Source organism: Cupressus sempervirens, chromosome 6 (assembly GCF_028749045.1).
Source record: "Cupressus sempervirens isolate cs-2001-9-10 chromosome 6, ASM2874904v1, whole genome shotgun sequence".
NCBI lineage: Eukaryota > Viridiplantae > Streptophyta > Pinopsida > Cupressales > Cupressaceae > Cupressus > Cupressus sempervirens.
In genome coordinates this window covers 381,401,153-381,423,715 of record NC_143123.1, presented here as the reverse complement: position 1 = coordinate 381,423,715, position 22,563 = coordinate 381,401,153, and positions in this window count along the sequence as shown.

The following is a 22,563-nucleotide window of genomic DNA, read 5'->3' as shown; positions in this document are numbered from 1 at the left end:
TAATCCAACCATTTCCAACCTTCCATATTACCCCTTTATTAATAATCTACTTGTTTTTATTATCCTGCTTCCAAATGACAAAACCCCCTTGAGTATCCTAACTGCCAAGGAAAAGATGAAAGCCTTGATTCTCTCTTTCATATTTATCATTCCATATGTCTTTCCATTCTCCATCTTCATTATATAATCTCCAAATAAGCTTAGAAAGTAGAAAATCATTCATACTATTAATCTTTCTTAGACCCAACCCAATTTTTTTTGATGGGCATACAAACCTTATCCCAAGCAATTAAGGCCATTCTTTTCCTCTTTTCCATACCAGTCCATAAGATTTTTTTTGAATTTTTTCAATGGCCAAAGAATACTTCCTAGGTATCTTAAAAATACTCAAATCATACAAGGGAATATTCCATAAAGTGGATTTCAGAACAATTATCTTACCAACCTAGCTAAAGAGGGATCCTTTCCAGCTAGCTAACCGTGAGTGGATTTTGTCAATCAGGGAACTCTAGAAGGACTCAGGAGGGTCAAGACAAAGAGGTAAACCAAGATATGACCCCACAAGATACCAAACTCACATCCCATAATTATTTTAATTTTATTTTTTCTATGCACATCAATATTAATGAAATAGATCAAGCTTTTGTTCCAATTAATAATCTGTAATGTAGGCTACCTGTAATCCTCAGGAGCCTTTTCAATATTTCTCACATTTTTGACCGAGGCTTCTTCCATCACAATTGAATCATCCAAAAAATGTAGATGAGAATAGCTTAAATCTTTAGAAGAAGGTCTTAAACCCACAAATTCCCCCTTTTGGACCATTATTTTCCACAAATCTATCTAAATACTTAGCCATGAGGATGAATAAGATAGGAGATAATGGATCCCCCTATCTTAATCTACAAGAAGCTCAAAAGAAAGGAGTCAGAGATCTATTAACAATAACATAAAAGGTGGCAGACGAAACCAATATAAGCACCAACACCAAAAATCTTTTACTGAACCCAAAAGCTTCTAGTCCACACTTTAAAAACTCCCAGTCCACCCCATCATAAGCCTTGGATAAATCCAACTTTAATAAGATCCCTTCTTTCTTGGATTTGGTGAGGGAGTGAATATTTTCATGCATAGAGATAATATAATCCAATATCTGCCTACTTAGAACAAACCCATTATGCTGTCTTGAAATCAGATTAGGTAATAAAGACAAAATCCTAAGAGTGAGAACTTTAGAGATGATCTTATAAAAAGAATTGTAGAGGCTGATTGGTCTAAATTGGTCCATGCTATTATGATCCCCTAGCTTTTTGGGTATCAAAGCCAAAAAAGTACCATTCAACTCTTTAAGTAGTTTTCTAGAACCAAAGAACTCTTTAATTCCATTAAAAACATCCTCTTGAATGATATTCCAATAGGCTTGCAAAAAAGAGGAAGGGGAAACCAACTAGACTAGGAGCTTTGTCTACCTCAAAGGAAAAAACTACCTTAGTTATTTCAACATTGGAAGGGATGGAAGTGAGGTTTTTTTTCTAATCTTCATATATGCTTTTTGGAATACACTTCATAAACTTCTTCTATTTTTCCTTATCCAGATTGTGTTCCCTCTCTAGTAAACCACTAAAAAACTTCATGGATTCCCTTTTGATAGCCTCATCCTCATTAGTAATAACACCATGGACATTTAACCTAGAAATTTAATTAGCCATTCTATGCTTCAAAGTGCTCATATAAAAAAATCTAGTATTCCTCTCCCCTTCTTTAATAAACACTTTTCTAGAACATTGCCTTTAGTACATCTCCTCCTTGGTAATAATATCATGCAACTCAATCAATTACAGATCCTCCTCCTCCCTAGATATATTCTCATAACCCTCAGATTGAATGCTATCTTGAATCTCTTTTAATTCCCCCAAAATCCTACTTTTGCTATCAAAGATATTCCCAAAAGTTTCCCTGTTCCATATTTTGATATTATCTTTAACATTTCTCATCTTTTTAGAAACATGAAACATCACTATTCCCTCAACATGAATCCCCCACTAATCCTTAATAAGGTTTTCCAGCCTAGGATGTAACATCCACATTTTTTCAAAGCAAAAAGGATAGTGCTTTTTAATAGTGACAGGGTCAACCAAAAGAAAAAGGGGATAATGATAAGAACCTTCTCTCACATGAGTTGATGAGGAAAATTTATAGATTTGGAACCAATCATTACTAATAAGGGCTCTATCAAGTAATATTTAGATGAGATGCTTATCCAACCTTCTATTCATCCAAGTATAGTCAACACCTTGCAAATCCATGTCATCTAGTAAATGATTATCAATAAATTCTATCAGATCCATTCTACTATCCAAATTCATATGACTACCCCCATCTTCTCATTCTCTTTTAGTGGTGCATTGAAATTTTTGGAAACGTGAATGCTGATGATATTCCTATGGGGGAGTATTTTAGATGATGATATGTTACATTCATGACTAAGTTTGTCATTGATATTAGCATAGCAGTTTTCTGTAGTATCTGATAGAAGAACAACGAAAACATCAAGTTGGTATGGATGGCTAGTTAAGTATTCTCACTATTTGAGGTTATGGGAGATTTTTGAGTATCTAAGTTGAATGAAGAAATGTTAAGTCTGGAAGAAGTTATGTAAGTTTTGGTGATGTCTATTTTGAGATAGAGTTTACAAAGGCATGTTCTTGTAAACTTGTTATATCTCTTAGAAATTTTTTTATTTTGAGAATTAATGTTGAGGATATGAAGAAGAGTGTTTATGATGATGTGGTTAAGCTCACTCATAATAATTTTATGTGTATAAAAAGTTATTCAAGTTGCAAGGTAGAAGATTAATGTTATCGCTAAGTGTAACATGTTCTTAATGTGGTTCTATAATGATTAATTGAGAAGGTCTAACAATCAACTTAGGGAATTGTTTTATGGATTCAATATAAAGGAAGGAAATTTTAATTTATCAAGTATTACATGGAGAAGTAATTGTAAGCAATAGAGAGAGCAGAATGCAAAGTTAAGCAGAGTAGAGCGGAAGTGAAGAAAACTTCATTGCCAAGGTTATATTGTGTGATGAAATGTTTGTGAGCTAGTCTACAAGATCTGAAAGTGATTGGTCTAGTTGAAAAGATAGAGAAAAGAGGAACATAATAGTAAATTACTTGTTTGAGTAGTGAGATCTTCTTGTAGTTGAAATTTCTTGTTTGGGTAATGGGCTCTTCTTGCATATATTGTACTAAAACTCCTAACAAGGTTGGAATCTCCTAACAAGGAGTCAAAGTCTCATAGAAAAGGACTATATGTACTAAATTTTGTAATAGAATCCTAATAGGGTCCATCTTCTAACAAGGAATATCTATATTAGTACATCATCTTGTGGGCATCATTCCCACTGGGGTTTTCCCTCTAATCAAGGGTTTCCCTAGTTAACATATGTGGTGTAATTGTCTATGTGCATCTTGTTATGGTTGCTATTTACTTTGGTTGAATGGATAAGATTTTTAAAGATAATAAATATTTTAATTGTTGGATAACTGATTCACCCCCCAGTTATCTTGGTGGACTATTATTTCTAATAATTGGTATCAAAGCATCAGGTCCTTGAAGATAAAGTTTAACAACTTTGGGAGATCCATGGCAAGCATATTTAGGAAAGATAGTCATAAATCTAGCAGAGGAAATTTTGACACTTGAATGGTGGAAATTCTTGATGAGTTATCAGATTTGTGTAAAGAGCAAAGTATTGAGTTTTTAGATCCAAAATCCTTCTGTTGTATACTGAAGAATAGAAGCCCAAGTAAAGATAGATCCAGATTTGAAGAAGACATGAAGATAGAAGAAGGTATTGATCTACTTACAAAAAGAGAACTAGAAGGTATGGAATTTTTTGTTTGTTGGACATGTAGATAATTTGGTCATTTTTCATATAGCTATCCTAAGAGATTAAGGAAAACTAGAAAGAGTTTACTTTCTGATCAAGTTGAAGAATTTAAAGCAAGTGTGGAAAGATCCTTGAAAGATTGCATTAATAAGCCTAGGTTTGTCAATGAAGACCAAGTAATAGAGAAAATAATTTTGGAGACTATTATGGAAAGTGCAAATGTGAGAATTGATGAAAAATTTAGGATACAAGAGAGAATAGTTGATTACAATTTAGATGATGATGTTGTTACTAAACCAAGGAATGATGAAGTATTTCTTGAGACTAATAATGATTTGTAGAATGAAGGAGAGCCAAGGTAGAAACAAAGCTCAGAACCTTCAACAAAGCCAAGAGTTGAGATAGCAAATCCTACTTTGAGAAATAATATGATAAATAATCATCCATCTAAGCAGATCATTGGAAGAAAAGATAAAGGTGTGATGACAAGAAGTAGAGTCAATGAAGAACTATGTTTGATATCTCAAGTTGAACTCAAGAATGTAGATGAAGCATGTAAAGATGACTATTGGAAGCAATCTTTGAAAGATGAAATTGGTCAAATAGTAAAAAATGGGACATGGGAATTAGTCCCCAGACCATCAGGTCCTTGAAGATAAAGTTAACAACTTTGGGAGATCCATGGCGAGCAAGTTCAGGAAAGATAGTCCTAAATATAACATAGCAAATTTTGACACTTGAATGGTGGAAATTCTTGGTGAATTATCAAATTTGTGTAAAGAGCAGAGTATTGAGTTTTTAGATCCATAATCCTTCTGTTGTATACTAAAGTGTTAGGATAAACAACAGACAGAAATAAAAAAATACACGCAAATATAACCAATAACAAAAAATAATAGAACACACAGAAATGAACACAAGGCACCAAGATTTAATGTGGTTCACCCAATCCCTGGGCTACGTCCACCAAACAACAAGTCTGATCTTATTACAATCCAGTGATTACAACCTGATTACAATCCGTAATCCCTTACAGCTCAATACCGCCGCAAGAACCAATTTCGTATCACCACCTATATAAAATACCCAACCCTAAGCCCTTTTTATACAAGTATTAAACTGCTTTAGGGTTATAACATGTCGACCATATGTTACCACAATCTAACAATCTCCCACTTGGGGACTGATCAGGATCCACACTAAACAACAATCTCCCACTTGGAGACTAATCTTGTAGCAATACAACTATCGCATGGGGCTCCCACTGGATCAAACCACCCTGGACGCTGCTGTTCTTTTATTCACATTTAGTCTAAAAGACCAACTGAAGCTGAAGAGGAGTTCAGCTTCTCCCTTGTGACAACCTTTGTCAACATATCTGCTGGATTTTCATTGGTATGTATCTTCTCCAGCTTTAACTGTCCATCCTCCAAAACTAACCGAATGAAATGGCACCGCAACTGTATGTGTTTGGTCTTAGAATGCAGAGCTGAATTCTTAGCAAGATGAATGGCACTCTGACTATCCGTGAACAAATAATTATCCTTCTAAGGATGTTCCAATTCTTCCAAGAAGAACTGAAGCCATATCATCTCTTTGGCTGCCTCTGTAGCAGCAACATACTCTGCCTCTATAGTGGAGAGAGCATTAATCTTCTGTAGCCTAGAAACCCAGCTCACGGCTACTCCACCAATAGTAAAGACATAACCTATAGTACTCCGCCTGGTATCAATATCCCCAGCCAAATCTGAGTCAACATAGCCCTGTAAATCAGTAGTAGAGCCCCCAAAGTGTAAACAGTTATTGGATGTTCCTCTCAAATATCTGAGAATCCACTTGACAACATTCCAATGCTCAAAACCTGGATGACTCATATACCTGCTAACGACTCCCACTACATGTGCAATATCTGGCCTAGTGCATACCATAGCATACATCAAACTTCCTACAGCTGAAGCATAGGGTACCTTGGACATCTTATCCTCCTCTTCCTGTGTCTTGGGACACATCTCCTTAGTCAATTTCAAATGACCAGGTAAAGGTGTGCTGACAGCTTTAGCATTCTCCATAGAGAAACGTTGCAACACCTTCTCAACATAATCAGCTTGAGATAGCGTCAATGTTCTGTTCTTCCTATCTCTGCAAATCTTCATACCAAGGATTTGTTTTGCTGCCCCCAAATCCTTCATAGCAAATGCATGTGCTAACTGGCATTTTAGCCCCTTAATATGATGCATGTTAGACCCAGCTATAAGCATATCATCAACATATAGACATAAAATAATGTAGCTATCATCATCCAACCTCTTAAAATAAACATAGTAATCTGAATGACACCTGTTATATCCATGCTCATGCATAAAACTGTCAAATTTCAGATACCATTGCCGAGGTGCTTGCTTCAGGCCATATAAACTTTTCTTCAATTTGCACACTAAGTTCTCCTTACCTTTGACCTCAAAACCCTGTGGCTGAGCCATATATATTTCTTCATCCAAATCACCATGAAGAAAGGCTGTTTTAACATCCATCTACTCTAAATGCAAATCTTCAGTAGCCACAAGACTTAAAATAGTACAAATAGAAGTCATTTTAACAACAGGAGAAAATATCTCATCAAAATCAATTCCCTTTTTTTGTGCAAATCCTTTTACAACTAACCTGGCCTTAAATCTTTTCTTACCTCCTTCCTCTTCTTTCAACCTGTAAACCCATTTATTCTGTAAAGCCTTTTTACCTGCAGGCAACTTGTACAAATCCCATGTCTTATTTTTCAGCAAAGAGTCCATTTCATCTTTCATTGCAGACTCCCACTGAATCTTAGTATCCACCTGCACAGCTTCATCATAACTTTCAGGTTCACCAGCATCAGTAAGTAAAATAGAATACAAAGAGGGAGAAAACCTTTGTGGAGGTCTAATTGGCCTTGTTGACCATCTAACATTCACTGGTGTGTGTGGTATTTGTTGTTGCAGTTGTTGCACATCATGAGGAATGGCTGGAACATCAGCTTTTGGAGTATCATCCAGCACTACATAATCATCTTCTTTCTTCTCATGTTTCTGCAACAGATCTTTGTACAACACTTTTTCATTGAATATGACATCCCGACTTCTTATAATTTTATGATTTTCAAAATCCCAAAGCCTATAGCCAAATTCATTAATGCCATATCCAACAAAGACACATTTCTTTGATTTCGCTTCTAGCTTGGTTCTATTTTCAGAGTCTATATGAGCAAAAGCTTCACAACCAAAGGTCTTGAGAAAAGAATAACTCACCTTCTTACCAGTCCATGCTTCCTCTGAAATACCACAGACCAATGGAGTAGAGGGACCTCTATTAATCAAATATACTGTAGTATTGACAGCCTCCGCCCACATGTGTAAGGGCAACCCAGCATGCAACCTCATGCTCCTTGCACGCTCCATTATAGTCCTGTTCATGCGTTCAACCACTCCATTTTCCTGTGGAGTCCTTGGAATAGTTTTTTTCTACGAATACCATTAGTGGAGCAATAATCTTCAAATTCATGACTGCAATACTCACCACCATTATCAGATCTGAGACATTTTAATTTCTTACCAGTCTCATTTTCAACCAAGCATTTCCATTTCTTAAAAGTTTGAAATACATCAGATTTTTGTCTAAGGAAATAAACCCATACTTTTCTAGTTGTGTCATCAATAAATGTAACATAATAATGAGAGCCACCAAGGGAAGATACCTGAGCTGGTCCCCATACATCTGTATGCACAAGCTCTAATTTCTCCTTTTTGTTTTCCTTCCTTGTCTTTACAAAACTCACTCTCTTTTGTTTTCCATACACACAACTTTCACAGAAATCCATATTCACACATTTTAGACCTGGTAAAACTTTCCTTGAATGAAGTACTTTCATACCTTTCTCACTCATGTGCCCAAGTCTATTGTGCCATAGCACTGTATCAGAATTTACAGTAGCTATTTGTTCTCCCTGCTCAACTGCAGTAATTGTTCCTGAATATTCATTTTTCTCTGAAACAATCAAAGTAGAAGGAAAAATATGACCTGTACAAAGATATAAGGTGCCTACTTTCACACCTTTTGCTACTACAAGGGAACCTTTTGAAACCTTCCAATTTTTATCATTAAAAGTAATTACACAACCCTCATCACCGAGTTGCCCTGCTGAAATTAAATTCCTACTCAGCTTTGGAACATGTCTTACCTGATGTAGTAGCTAATGATTCCCATTCTGCAACTTAATCTTAATTTTTCCCTTTCCAACAATCTGACAGGGTTCATTATCCCCCAAATAAACAAGCCCAAAATCCCCTTGGACATAATCAATGAAATAACCTCTATGAGGTGTAGCATGAAAAGAAGCACCAGAATCTAAAACCCATGAATCATCAACACTCTCTAAAGACAGAAGCAAAGCATCCTCTTTGGATTTATTACTTACCACATTTGCCTCTTTGTCTCCATCTGATTTATCTCCTTCATTTTTCTTTTGAGTCTAGCAATCTTTCTTTTTGTGCCCTGGTTTCCCACAGTACCAGCAATCATTTGGTCCTCTCGATTGAGACATCCTCCCCTTTGACTTTCCTCTTGATTTCCCACGATTTCCAGAGTTACTTCCTCTTTCAGTCGTTCTACCCTTGATTTGTACATTTAAAGCACTTCCTAATGTAGATCCACCTGAGGATTTTCTATGAGTTTCCTCACTTAAAATAACACTGATCACATCATCATATTTTAGGGTACTTGATCTAGGAACAGAATTACTCACCGCCATTACCAAGCCATTCTAGCTTTCAGGCAAAGAACACAAAATCAAGAGAGCCCTAATTTCTTCATCAAAATTGATACCCACAGAAGATAATTGACTAGTAATAGTATTAAACTCATTTAAATGATCTCTAACAGATCCACCTTCTGCCATTTTCATATTAAATAAACGCTTCATGAGAAATGCCTTATTTGAAGCGGAGGGCTTTTCATACAGTGTCGCTAGAGTTTTCATCAAATCTTCTGTCATCTTTGCTTTTGTAATATTAAATGCCACCGATGGTGCCAAGCATAACCGAATGCTTTCGAGTGCCTTTCTGTCCAAAAGATCCCATTTAGCCTCTGACATAGTTCCCCGATTCTTCGCTTTTCCTTCCAATGGCTTCCATAAATCCTTCTGATATAAATAGTCTTCCATTTGCATCTTCCATAATTGGAAGTTCTGCCCATTAAACCTATCAACCCTCAGCTTACCATCATCTGCCATTGCTCCCACTCAACCCTAAGACTCCCACTTAACCATGAGACTTTCCTGCAGAGGATAACTGAGAAACAACTAGGCTCTGATACCACTTGTTAGGATAAACTATGGACAGAAATAAAAAATTACATGCAAATATAACCAATAACAGAAAATAATAGAACACACAAAAATGAACACAAGGCACCAAGATTTAACGTGGTTCACCCAATCCCTGGGCTACGTCCACCAAACAACAAGTCCGATCTTATTACAATCCAGTGATTACAACTTGATTACAATCCGTAATCCCTTACAGCTCAATACCGCTGCAAGAACCAATTTCGTATCACCACCTATATAAAATACCCAACCCTAAGCCCTTTTTATACAAGTATTAAACCACTTTAGGGTTATAACATGTCGGCCATATGTCAGCCATAATATGTCGGCTACCATGTCGGCTACTTCCAAAATTTTTTTTTTTTCGGGGCGATGCCTCGAACCCCACTATTTATGAAGTATGTACATTACTTTCCTGATCAGTCACCACAATCTAACAATCTCCCACTTGGGGACTGATCAGGCTCCACACTAAACAACATAAAGAACAAAAGCCTAAGCAAAGATAGATCTAGATCTGAATAAGACATGGAGATAGAAGGTATTGATCTACTTATAAAAAGAGAACCAGAAGGTATGCAAATTTTTGTTTGATTGGACATGTAAAGAATTTGGTCATTTTTCATCTAAATGTCCTAAGAGATTAAGGAAAACTAGAAAGAGAGTTTACTTTCTGATGAAGTTGAAGAATTTAAAGAAACTATGGAAAGATCCTTGAAATATTTTATTAATGAGTCTAGATTGGTCAACGAAGAGCAAGTAATAGAGGAAACAATTTTGGAGACTATTATGGAAAGTAAAAATGTGAGAATTGATGAGAAATTTGGGATACAAGAGAGAATAGTTGATTACAATTTAGATGATGATGTTGTTACTAAACCAAGGAATGATGAAGTATTTCTTGAGAATAACAATGATTTCTAGAATGAAGGAGAACCAAGGCAGGAACAAAGCTCAGAACCTTCAAAAGAGCCAAGAGTTGAGATAGAAACTCCTACTTTGAGAAAGAATATGAGAAAGAATCATCCATCTAAGCAGGTCATTGAAAGAAAAGATAAAGGTGTGATGACAAGAAGTAGAGTTAATGAAGAAATATGTTTAATATCTCAAGTTGAACCTAAGAATGTAGATGAAGCATGTAAAGATGACTATTGGAAGCAAGCTTTGAAAGAGGAATTAGATCATATAGTAAAAAAATGGGACATGGGAATTGTTCCCCATACTAGCAGACACAAATGTGATAGGAACTAAATGGATATTCAGAAACAAGATCAATGAGCAAGGTGAAGTTGTAAGGAACAAGGAAAAATTGGTATGTAAAGGTTACTCACAACAAGAAGGAATAGACTATGATGAGACCTATGCTCCTGTGGCTAGAATAGAAGCAGTAATATTATTCTTAGCATATGCAACACATAAGAAATTTAAAGTGTATTAGATGGATGTCAAGTCAGCATATTTGAATGGAGAACTTGAAGAAGAAGTTTACATAGAGTAGCCTAGAGGTTGTCCTTTGATAGATGATAAGGACATAGTATGCATACTGAAGAAGCATTGTATGGCTTGAAGCAAGCACCCAAAACTTGGTATGCAAGGTCAGATAATCTTTTGACAAAGCTTGGATATAGAAAAGGAATGGAAGATTGTAATCTATATTGGAAAGAAATTGATGATGGATTAATGATTTTGGTAATATTTGTTGATGATATCATATTTGGAGGAAATGATGAGGAAAGTGAGAAGTTTGCAGAAGAAATGAAGAAGGAATTTGAAATGAGTATGATAGGAGAAATGAAATATTTTCTAGGATTATAGATTATATAGAATACAGAAGGAATCTTTATTTCTCAGACTAAGTATTTGAAGGATTTATTGAAAAGGTTTGGTTTGGAAACATGTAAACTTCTTGGAACCCCTATGGTAACTATACACAAGTTATCTATAAAGGATGAGGCACCTACTGTTGAGCAGAAGAAGTACAGATCTATGATTGGAGGTTTGTAATATCTAACTCACATAAGGCCAGATATAGAAAATGTAGTTGGAATTGTTGCACAATTCCAAGCTGATCTCAGAGAAGAACATTATGAAACAATCAAAAGGATATTTAGATATCTAAAAGGAACACTAGAGTTTGAATTGTGGTATGAAATATGTAATAATTTTACTCTAAGTGCTTATATTGATGTTGATTGGGTAGGAAATATTGATGACAAAAAGAGCACCAGTGGTGGAGCCTTCTTTCTTGGAGGAAGATTGGTTTCTTTGCTAAGAAGAAAGATTGTACCTCACAAAGTAAAATAGAAGCAAAATATGTTGTAGTAGCAAACAATTGCAATCAAGTTGTTTGGATGAAACAGATGTTGAAGGATATAAGAATAGAATTTAGTGAACTTGTTGTCATACATTGTGACAACACAAGCATAGTAAATATGTCTAAGAATCCAATTTTGCATTCAAAGACCAAACACATTTCTATCAAGTATCACATGTTGAGAGGGAAAGTTACAGAAAAAGAAATTAGATTGGAGTATGTGAGCACTAAAGAGCAGATTGAAAATATATTCACTAAGCCTCTTCCCAAAGAGACTTTTGCATTTTTGCAAGGTATGCTAGGGGTTATGCCCCTTCCTACATTTGAGTAGAAGATGCAAGGATGCATTAGTCTAGTGTAATAGAGTACCATTGTTTGTCTAGACTGAATATTGATGCTTCCTATATGGGGGAAGTATTTGTGATTGATAGAGTCATCTAGGACTCTTTTGGATGTTGTTTTGAATATTGTCTTTGGACACTTGATTTAGTAAGAATTAGTTGGTGCAAAGTTTGATGGTTTCTGAAACCTGTGACATTGATGTCAATGGGAGAGAAGTTTGACATGAAAAACATCATGGGGAGAAGATCATGAGGAAAAAGATCACGGGGAGAAGCAAAGACAAGCAAGAAAAAGTACAACAAGTTTGGGAGAAATACAACATGAAATGATAGTTTGATGGAAAGAACATTGAGATATATCAATGGGAGAGAATGATTGATGAAGAGGATTTGAAAAGAAAGGTTAAGAATCTTTTGCTGTTGGTATTCTTGGAACTAGTTGTTTTTCATCTATGTTGCCATCAATGCCAAAGGGGAAGATTGTTGCAATCATGACGAATGATGATATTCCTATGGGGGAGTATTGTAGATGATGATATGTTACATTTATGACTGAGTTTTTCATTGATGCCAAGATTGAAATCTTTGTGGTATTTGATAGAAGAACAACAGAAAGATCCAGTTGGTATGGATGACTAGTTGAGTATTCTCTCTATCCGAGGTTATGGAAGATACTTCTGAGTATCTAGTATATGTAGTTAAAGTCAAATGAAGAAATGTTAAGTCTGGAAGAAGTTATGTAAGTTTTGGTGATGTTTTTTCTAAAATAGAGTTTACAAAGACATTCTCTAGTAAACTTGTTATATCTCTTAGCAGATTGTTATTCTAAGAATCAAGGTTGAGGATATGAAGAAGACATGTTAATGATGACATGTGATGAGGCCAATTATTACCTCTATTTTATGTTAATTTTAAGGCTCTATTCTAATACTTCCAAGACATTTGTGAACTTATGCTTAGTTGAACTTATGATAATATCCAGATAGAACCATTAACACATGTGTAGATAGTTATGTCATATTTTGCCAACATTATACATATAATGCAATATTTCATATAAACATCAGAATGTGTATTCTAATATTTGGATTTAATTTGATTCTTATTTGTAAATATTTCTACATCATAACTAACTTGTTAGCGAAGAAGGTGGAGGATGGTCGACAACATTCAAGGAGGAGCATTAAAGCCCAACCGTGGTGGAAGAATCATAATGGTACCAAGAGAAATGACTACTACAAAGGAGGAGCTATTATTTTAGGAATTCAGGGATGAAGTGTTGCTATATTCCCTCTACGTTTACTATTGTGCTGAATTGGTTACCCAAACTTTATTGCTTATACTACGAGCTATTATATTTCCTTCTTCTCTGGGAGAGTTGTAGTCAATTTGTTTTCTTTCCTATTTTAGAATAAGTGTCAATCCTTTATCTATAGGGATTGGGTCAATAGTTTTAGTGTTAGAGAAATTTTTATGGAAAAACATTGTTGACTCTTGTAGTGAGTTGTTTTACACTTCTTATGTATTGTTCTTATGTAGGGAATTTTGGAATATAATGAAGCAATTCTTGGTTTACATTCTGTGTTAGTAGATTAGCAGAAGCCAACCAAGGGGGACCACTTGGGAGGTGGATTAAATTAGAATAGTGTAGATTTACTTCCAACATTTTTTTGTAGTTTAGGTAGAAGTTATAAGTTTCTTCCTATATCATCATACTTTGTGAATGCTCCAGCAACATCTGCAATAGTAGTTATAGTGGATGGTCTAAGTTGAAATATAAGTTAGTGTGTAATTGTATTTCCAGCATTCATTTCAATAAAGATTTAAGTGTGTTACTTTCCTATAACACTAGTGTAGGTTCTTTGTATGCATTTTACTTTCCTACAACATAAGCATAATGACTCCTTAAGAAACCTAGTGCACATACTGTGCCAACCATTTCAAGTATACGTCCCTGGGTTGGCAAATTAAATGCACCTCATGGTGGGAGGATTAATCCTTAGATTGAATATACTATTCCTAAGTAAGGCCTTGAGCATGATTATCACATACTTATTGTGAGGCAGACCATTTTTGGCACTGTTGCTAGGGATGATGTCAAGCTAGGAACATCTTTTTGGGTCGTAGTTTTTTTAAAGTTAGTTTTTAGAGATTTGCAGTCCTAAAAGTTGTTTCATAAAGTGTGAAGAATTCAATTTCATGCATCAAAGAGGAAGATAACGAGATGAATATGGTAGATTTTTTCCATGAGAGTCTGTTAATTAGAACGATGAAATTAAAGAACAAGTTGAGTTTCCTTTTGAGGACACAAGCCCTGATTTTCCTGTAGGATCTTCCTTTAGAGAAAAATCTTTGGGTATAAGCAATCTTTAGCCTTTTGTTGAAATCTCAGCCAACTTTCTTGATAGTTTTGGCCCAAATCCACCTGTTGTTAACAATCCTATAGCTAATGCTCTTTTTTAGCAAGAAACCCATAATCAAATACCTCCAGTAATGACACACCCTACTTTTCTATTTCCTCTCCTGGGGCTCATAACTAATGTTAATCTCAAAAATATACTTGCAACTGCTCTTCCAAAGTTTTATGGCCTTGTAATTGAGGATCCTGATACTTTCTTGTTTGAGTTTGACATAATCTATCATAGATTTGACTATAACACTGATGCCCCACAAGCTCAAGTTGTTTCTAGCAACACTAAAAGAATCAACCTTATGATGGTTCATGGCTTAGGAGCTAATGCAGTAGGTACCTAGGATGAAATATAAACTCTATTTCTAGAAAAATACAAAGATTACTACAAGGGGAGTGATCCAAGAGGAGATGACTTTTTAAGAATATCACAAAAGGAGGATAAAACATTGGAAGACTATGCTTCACATTTTTTGTATACAATATAGAAGAAGTCCTATCATGTATTGGTGGAGGATTCATAGAAACTAGTCTTCTTGAGAGGGGTAAATAGTAATTGTCTAGAAGCACTAAACCTGATGGCTGGTGGTGATGTATACCAAACTTTTTGGGATGACCTCAAGAAAATTTGTCTTAACTACTCAAGGTCAATTATGAAGAAAGGCAGAGGATACTAGTCCATAATCACTAAAGGGATCAGTCAGGGTATTTCAAAGCTTGAGATATCTTGTCTACTCTCAGATTTCAAGTAGGACATTATAAATGATGTTGCTACACATCTTGACATAATGAATACATAGGAGAAGTATGCAGAAGTTGAATCACGATTGACATAATACTATCCTCACTACCACAAATAGAAGCAAGACTACACATGTAAGCTGGTAGCCAACTTGGAGAATCAAAAATTTCCAACTGAGTACATGAAGATAGATGGGGACAATGATCAAGTGTTCTTCATTTCTCAACATTGACCATGGGCTTCAAGAGAAGTTATGCCTCAAGATCCTTTACAATTTTTAAATCCTTACAATAATTAGTGGCAAAACCAAAGCTATTAGAATCCTTTTCAATACTCCCAACCTTCTTGGAAAAACCAACAAAAAAAGTAGTGGCCTATTCAACAAAATAACTAGTGGAAAAATTAGTAGAATCAATGGCAACCACCACAAGGAAATTGACAACAAAAGAACTAATGGAGGGGGTCTCCACAATGACCTAACCAAAATTTTGTTAACCCACAACTACCACATCTAGTCCAACAACTTGCAATGATGCCACTTCCTACAACAAATAATACTAATCATAATCTAACCCAATGTCTTACTCAGTCTCAGCCAAATCCAAACAATAAGCAACAACAATAGAAAATGTACACTACTAATACTCAGTAGTACCCTAAATATTCACCTAGAAATATCTAATATCCATTTGAGATTTGGTACAATTTTTCCTACACCAGAATACCCTATCATCATAGAAGTTGTAGACACTCCTACAACACCACTTCGAAAAGCTACATTACTAAATACCAACTTGCCAACTGATGTACCTAATAGGATTACTAACCATACCATCATGAATCCTCCCTTCCCACATAGGCTAAATAAAGAGAAATCCATATCCCAAGAGGAAGAGAAATTTGATATTGTTGAGGAGTTGAAAAAATATGCACATCCAAATTCCTCTTTTCCAAGCTATCAAAGATGTCCCTCTTTATGGAAAGGCTATTAAGGAAGCATGCCTTAGGAAAATGGGGTAGAAGAAAAAAGATCCTCAAATAGTCCATGTTGTCAAGAAATTAGCAGATATCATGTTAGGGAAGGTAGTGATACCAAAGTATTCAGATCCTGGTAGTCCAATAGTTAATCTGATCATAAATAGATAAGCTATAAAAAATACTTTAGTTGATCTAGGAGCAGCAATAAGTGTGATGAGTAAAGATACAATGCATAGGTTACATATGGAAGGCTTAAGAACAACTCGCATAGCGTTACAACTTGCTAATAGTTCAACTGTCACTCCAAATGGTCTCATAGAAGATGTGATAGTGACTTTAGATTCATGGGAATAACCTGCTAATTTTCTTATCTTAAACCCAAAGTAAAACTTGTTGGCTATCCTATCATATTAGGGAGACACTAGTTAGCCACCACTGATGCTAAAATTAGTTGCAGATCAGGCAGTATGGCAATTTCAAATGGTCAAACCATAAGGAAGCTAGAGCTATCCACCTACCCAATCCCAACCAGACTCGGGAGAACCTATTTGGAAAAATTTAGGAGATGAAGAGGAAGAACTAAATTCTATAGCTCAGCTCATGATGTTGCATAGGTAATCTTTTCTAAAAATATAGGAAGAAGATGATGTAGTATAGAGTATTCTTACTAATAAGTGTATAGTGATTAGAGATATTAGTGAAAGTTTTATCTTAAAGCTGTATACCTATGAAAATTGTGTCTACCCAATGAGCTCTGAAATAATTGACCAATTACTACCAAGTGAAGTCACTGCAAGTCCAGTACCAGAAGTGTCAATGGTAGAATTAACAACAATTGTGGAACTTTCTCTTGATCATAATCTCCATGTAAATAATAAGTTGTCGCTATCACAATTAGAATTGTTAACCAAGCTCCTCAATTAGTGTAAAAATGCCTTTGCTTGGGATTATAAGGATATGGTAAGATTGAACCCTAAAATCTACACCCATAGGACATACATCAATGATGGAAGCTTGCCACTCTGTTAGCCCTAGGGGAGAACAAATTTAACATTGTGCAAAATAGTCAAGACTGAGTTACACAAGTTGTTGGATGCTGGATTCATCTATCCAATCTTTAATAGAAAATGGGTATCACCATTAGCTATTGTACCTAAGAAAAGAGGAAAGTGGTGGACATGTGTAGACTACAGAGAATTAAATAATGCCACAAAGAAGGATCATTTTCCTTTACCCTTTATTGATCAGGTTTTGGATACTTTTGCTAGAAAGAAATAATTCTCATTTCTAGATAGATACATTGGATATAATTAGATAAGTATTGCTCTAGAAGATCAAGAAAAGACTACGTTTACATGTCTTTGGGGTACCTATGCCTATTCTGTATTACCATTTGGCTTATGCAATGCACGTGCTACTTTCCAGAGTGCTGTAATCAACATCTTTTCCAACATATCACATGATTGCATTGTGATATACATGGATGATTTCACTACATTTGGTGTCACATTTGAGGAAGCTTTGGAGAACGTGGAGAAAGTACTAATCCAAAGTGAAGAGCACAACCTATCTCTCAATAGTGAGAAATGCTTTCTAATGATGTAGGAAGGCGTGGTATTAGGAGATTTTATCTTTGAAGCTGGAATCTAGGTAGGCCTTACAAAAGTAGAGGTAATTCTCACACTCCCTACTCCCACAGAGCAAAAAGAAGTTAGATCTATCCTAGGACATGCTAGATATTATAGGAGGTTTATGAAAATTTTAAGTTAGATAGCTAACCCTCTTTATAATTTTCTTATCAAAGAGGCTAAATTTTCTTGGACAAAGGAATGTATTGACTCCTTTCAGTAGCTCAAGTCACTGTTGACAACTACACAATTACTTAAGGGTCTTGATTGGAATTTTCCCTTTCAAATACATACAGATGCTTCTGACTATGCCATCAGTGCAGTCCTAGGACACAAATCTCAACATCTTGAATATGCAATCTACTATATCAATAAGAGCCTTCATAGATTAGAGTTGAACTATACAGTGATTGAAAAAAGAACTATTAGCAATAGTTTATGCTTTGAACAAATTTTGGCATTATATAACTGGTTATCCCATATTTGTTCATACTGACCATGCAACAATCAAGTATCTCATGAACAAACCTGCCATTACAGGTAGGTTAGCAAGATGACTACTTCTTTTGTAGAAATTTATTATCATAATCATTGACAAACTTGGAAAAATAAATGTGGTGGCTGATTATCTATCCAGAATCCACCATGATGAAGAAGATACTACTTTAATAGATGATACATTTCTAGATGAGAATTTATTTTGTATTGCTGTCCAAACCCCATGGTATGTAGATATAGCTAAATACATCATAGCTAATGCCAACACATTTCTCTTACAAGGATAAGAGGCTTCTTGCTGAGAAAAGCTTTTGTTTCTCTTGGATTGATAACATGCTATTTTACACTGGACTTGATTAAGTTATGAAGAGATGTGTGGGAGAAGATGAGACATATGACATTCTACATGCATGTCATAATGAACCATGTGGGGGGCACTTTGTAGAAAAAATAATAGCATTGAAAATTTTAACAATTGGTTACTATTGGCCTACACTTCATAAGGATGCAACCAATTATACATGAAAGTGTGATAATGTCAGAGGATGGGCCAACCAACAAAAATAGATGAAATGGATTTGAATCCACAAATGGTGTTAACACCATTTAAAAAATGGGGCATGGACTTCATTGGTCCAATAGATCCTCCATCCAATGGGAAATCATATACCCTTGTATGAGTTGACTACCTGATAAAATGGGTTGAATTCAAAGCCATGAAGCATGCCTACGACCATAAAGTTGCCAAATCTTTGTATGAAGAAATCTTTACTTGATATGGTGTACCCAGAGAACTTGTTACTGACTAGGGTTCTCAATTCACTTCCAATTTGATCATGGAACTCATGAAGGAATATAATATCAGACATTGAAAATCAAGCCCCTATCACCCTTAAACTAATAGACAAGTAAAATTTACAAATCGGGAGATAGAAGCCATCTTGACAAAGATAGTTCATTTACATGATAGAGATTGCAACAAAAAACTACCAGAAGCTGTCTGGGCATACCAAACAACATGGAAGACTACCATAGGGTTCACACCATTCAAATTTTTGTATGGAAAAACAATAATGCTACCCATTGAGTTTGAACACAAAACTTTAAGAAAAATATTGATCTTCCTACAACATAGAGAGAGAATGCTTATTGCATTTTAATTCTCTGGATGAAATGTACAAGTCTACCCTGAAATGCACATAAATCATATAGAAGCAAATAAAATAATGGCATAACTCCCACATTAAGAGAAAGCAATTTCAAATTGGTGACTAGGCATTGATTTATGATTCCAAATTTAAAGACATACTGGGCAAGTTGTAGACATGATGGCTCGGTCCCTATGTAATAAGCTATGTATTTGCAAACAGAGTCATCTAGTTAACCAAAATTGATCTAGTAAACTTCAAGTTATTAGTCAATGGACATTAGATAAAGTTGTATAAACAACCCCAAATAAAAGAAGACTCCCTACAACAATTTCAACAACTAGTTTCAAATGCACGACAGGTAACACTTCCTGCATTAGAAGGTACCGCCCCTTTGCCTGCAACTCTTTACTAAGAATTCCTTCAAGCATGCCCATAATAAACACTTTATGTTTACATAAAGTTCAAATTCTCCATTCACTTTCTAATTTCTTCTTTTTCAACTCATCTCATTTCTTTCTCTACCACCTACCCATCTTCCACATCATCATTTTACAATGCTTTCAATAAAATGGTGAGTTCACTGATGTATGTTGTCACTACTAACCTTCAACTCTCACCACATTTATCTAGAAATGATCAAATTGGTAGGTATAATATTTTCAAATTTTATTCCATTTTAGCACATAGATTTCATTGGTTATATCTATTACTTCATTAAATATATTGTTGTAGCGTTATGCTAGTTCTGTACCTCATGCCAAGTATGTCAAGTGAGGACACTTGTCCATGTTTTTTAGGGGGTAGAGAAGGTTACTAATTTCCAATGACACTTCTATTTATTCATTAAAGATCCTCAAATCTATACTCTCTCTTTGTTTCATTAAAATCTAGTTGCCATAGTATGCAAGTGTCAAGTGTCGTACCTTTATTCCCAAATAATTCCTCATTGTTAGACTAAGATGTGACCCAAATTAAATTTTGAAGTGATTCTGGCATATCTATGATTTATTTTTATTAAAACCACATTATTATTGCTCATGATGTATTTTTCATGATGGAAATTCACATAAAAGAATATGAAAAGGGTCTGTGGTTTAAAAAAAAAAAGAGATTTTGAAATTCATAGAAGGGAAGAAGGTAATTGTTGCAAATAGAGTAGAGGTTGAAATTAGTAAGCTCAAATGGGAGGATAGTTGCAGTGACATGAACCAGTGGAATATAGTGTTTTACTTTCTTATGTAGAAGTAGTAAGAAGATTTAATGCATGTGGTAGGCTAGGATATTTCTTGAAACTAATGGAGTTTAATGAAGAAGTACCTACTAAATTTATACACACATTTGAGGAAGGTGAAGCAATAGTATGGGGATTGATAGTTGTTTCCATAGAGGAATGAATAGTGGAAATAACTGGGCTGCCAGCATTAGGATAACACTACCCCAATGCACATGATACTAGATCAGCTAGGGCCCAATTTTTCATAGCAAGTGATCCTCCATTGGATATTACTAAGCAGTGATGCAAAAGAATGTGTCTTCTGCCACCATACAATGAGTTGGCCATGCATATTATTAGGCATTTTACTTGTGAAGGAATATTTTCTAATTTTTATGCACATCATTTTAAGTTACTTAGTTATGTAATGTATAATTTTCTAGTAAGTGTCCCCAATTTCTTGTACAATATGTTATTCATTATTGCCGAGGAAACCTAGAAATGAAAGGACAACTCTATTACTCACCATGCCCTAGTCAAATTTCTCATAGAAAGATCTGTTAGGGATGTCTCTCATACGTCATGGGTAGAATTTGTCCAGCATAAAACCTTGCAACCTCAGATTGCCCCTAATGAACAACCAAACAAAGATAATGCAGTCCCTATTAACACAATTATTGATCAAAGCACCCGAGGCATGGAAACCAAAAATATGCAAGAAAATGTGCCTTTACCCACTCAAATGAGAAATGTACCTACTTTTGCCTAAGCAAATAAAAAATGGAAGTTACAAGAAGAAACCTTGACTCTAACAACAAAAAAATGAAACCCTATAGTCTCAAAGGAAAAGAAAACAAAGTCAGTTCCTATAGTAGTTACTCCTACAGTAGAGACACTGAAAAGGGTTAGCAAGAAAAATGCTATGATGCCAAATGAAACCCCTATGTGATGAAGGCCTAGAATGAGAGTGCAAATTATGAAAGTATCCATAGAAACCCAATCCACTTTACCCATACAATCTTATGATGAATCCCTAGTACAAGTTGTCTAGGATGATTCCCCCAATCAACTTGAAATTCTAGACATTCCTCAAAACCCTAATGAGGAATGTACGGTTGAGATGAATGAAAGCCAAAATAATGCCCCAGTAAGTAAACATGATACCCCAGGCTATAAAGATGAAAACGCCCCAATGCACCAGTTAACCTATTTAAAAATTTCCCTAGTTCCCTATAAGCAAACATGGTTTACAAGTTTCTTGGAATGGTCATGGAGTTTCAGAACAGAGGAAGAAATATAATTGGGAAGAGGAAAGTGGCCCAATTCCCTTACAAATGCTTCTTTTTCAGTTATATAATAAACATGTGTTAACAAAAACTCTATGGGAAGAAGAGAAAAATGAAATGAAGAAGGTAATAATAGACCAAGGTGAAGGAATTGTAGACTTGAAAGAGCAATTGGTGAGATAGAAGCAAAAGAAGGATCATGCTCTTAAATTGGCCAACCAAATAATTACTTGCAGGCCACCACCTAGGATCTATGCCATTTGTTTAAAAGAACAATTCCTTTTATTCTAGCTGATGATGACCCTCAAAGATATAAATATAGAATTCAAGTTAGCTCAAGAATTCTATGGTCTGTACCAAACTCTTCCATCATGGTAGAAAAATTTACTATGTGAATTGTATGTGCATAATTTCATTATCCCTATAGAAACTCAATTGAACCCTTTACATAGGGGATATATACCTTAGGGCTCTAATGTCCTAGATGCATAATGAGGGTAATTATGATAAAAAGCTAAACAATTACAGAGATGAGGAAAGAATAAAACCCCTACCATTAAGAGTAGAGAGAAATAAAATAGAAGAAATCCTTAGGGATTGGTTCAGGCTGACCTATGGAGATGTTCACAAGGAGATAAGAAAGTAAATCTTTTAGACTGAAACAAAGGTATATGGAGAATATGACAACATGACTTACTTTTTCTTTCAAAGAGCCATGGTTGGTGTTAAAAGAAGATGGGGTAGATTACTC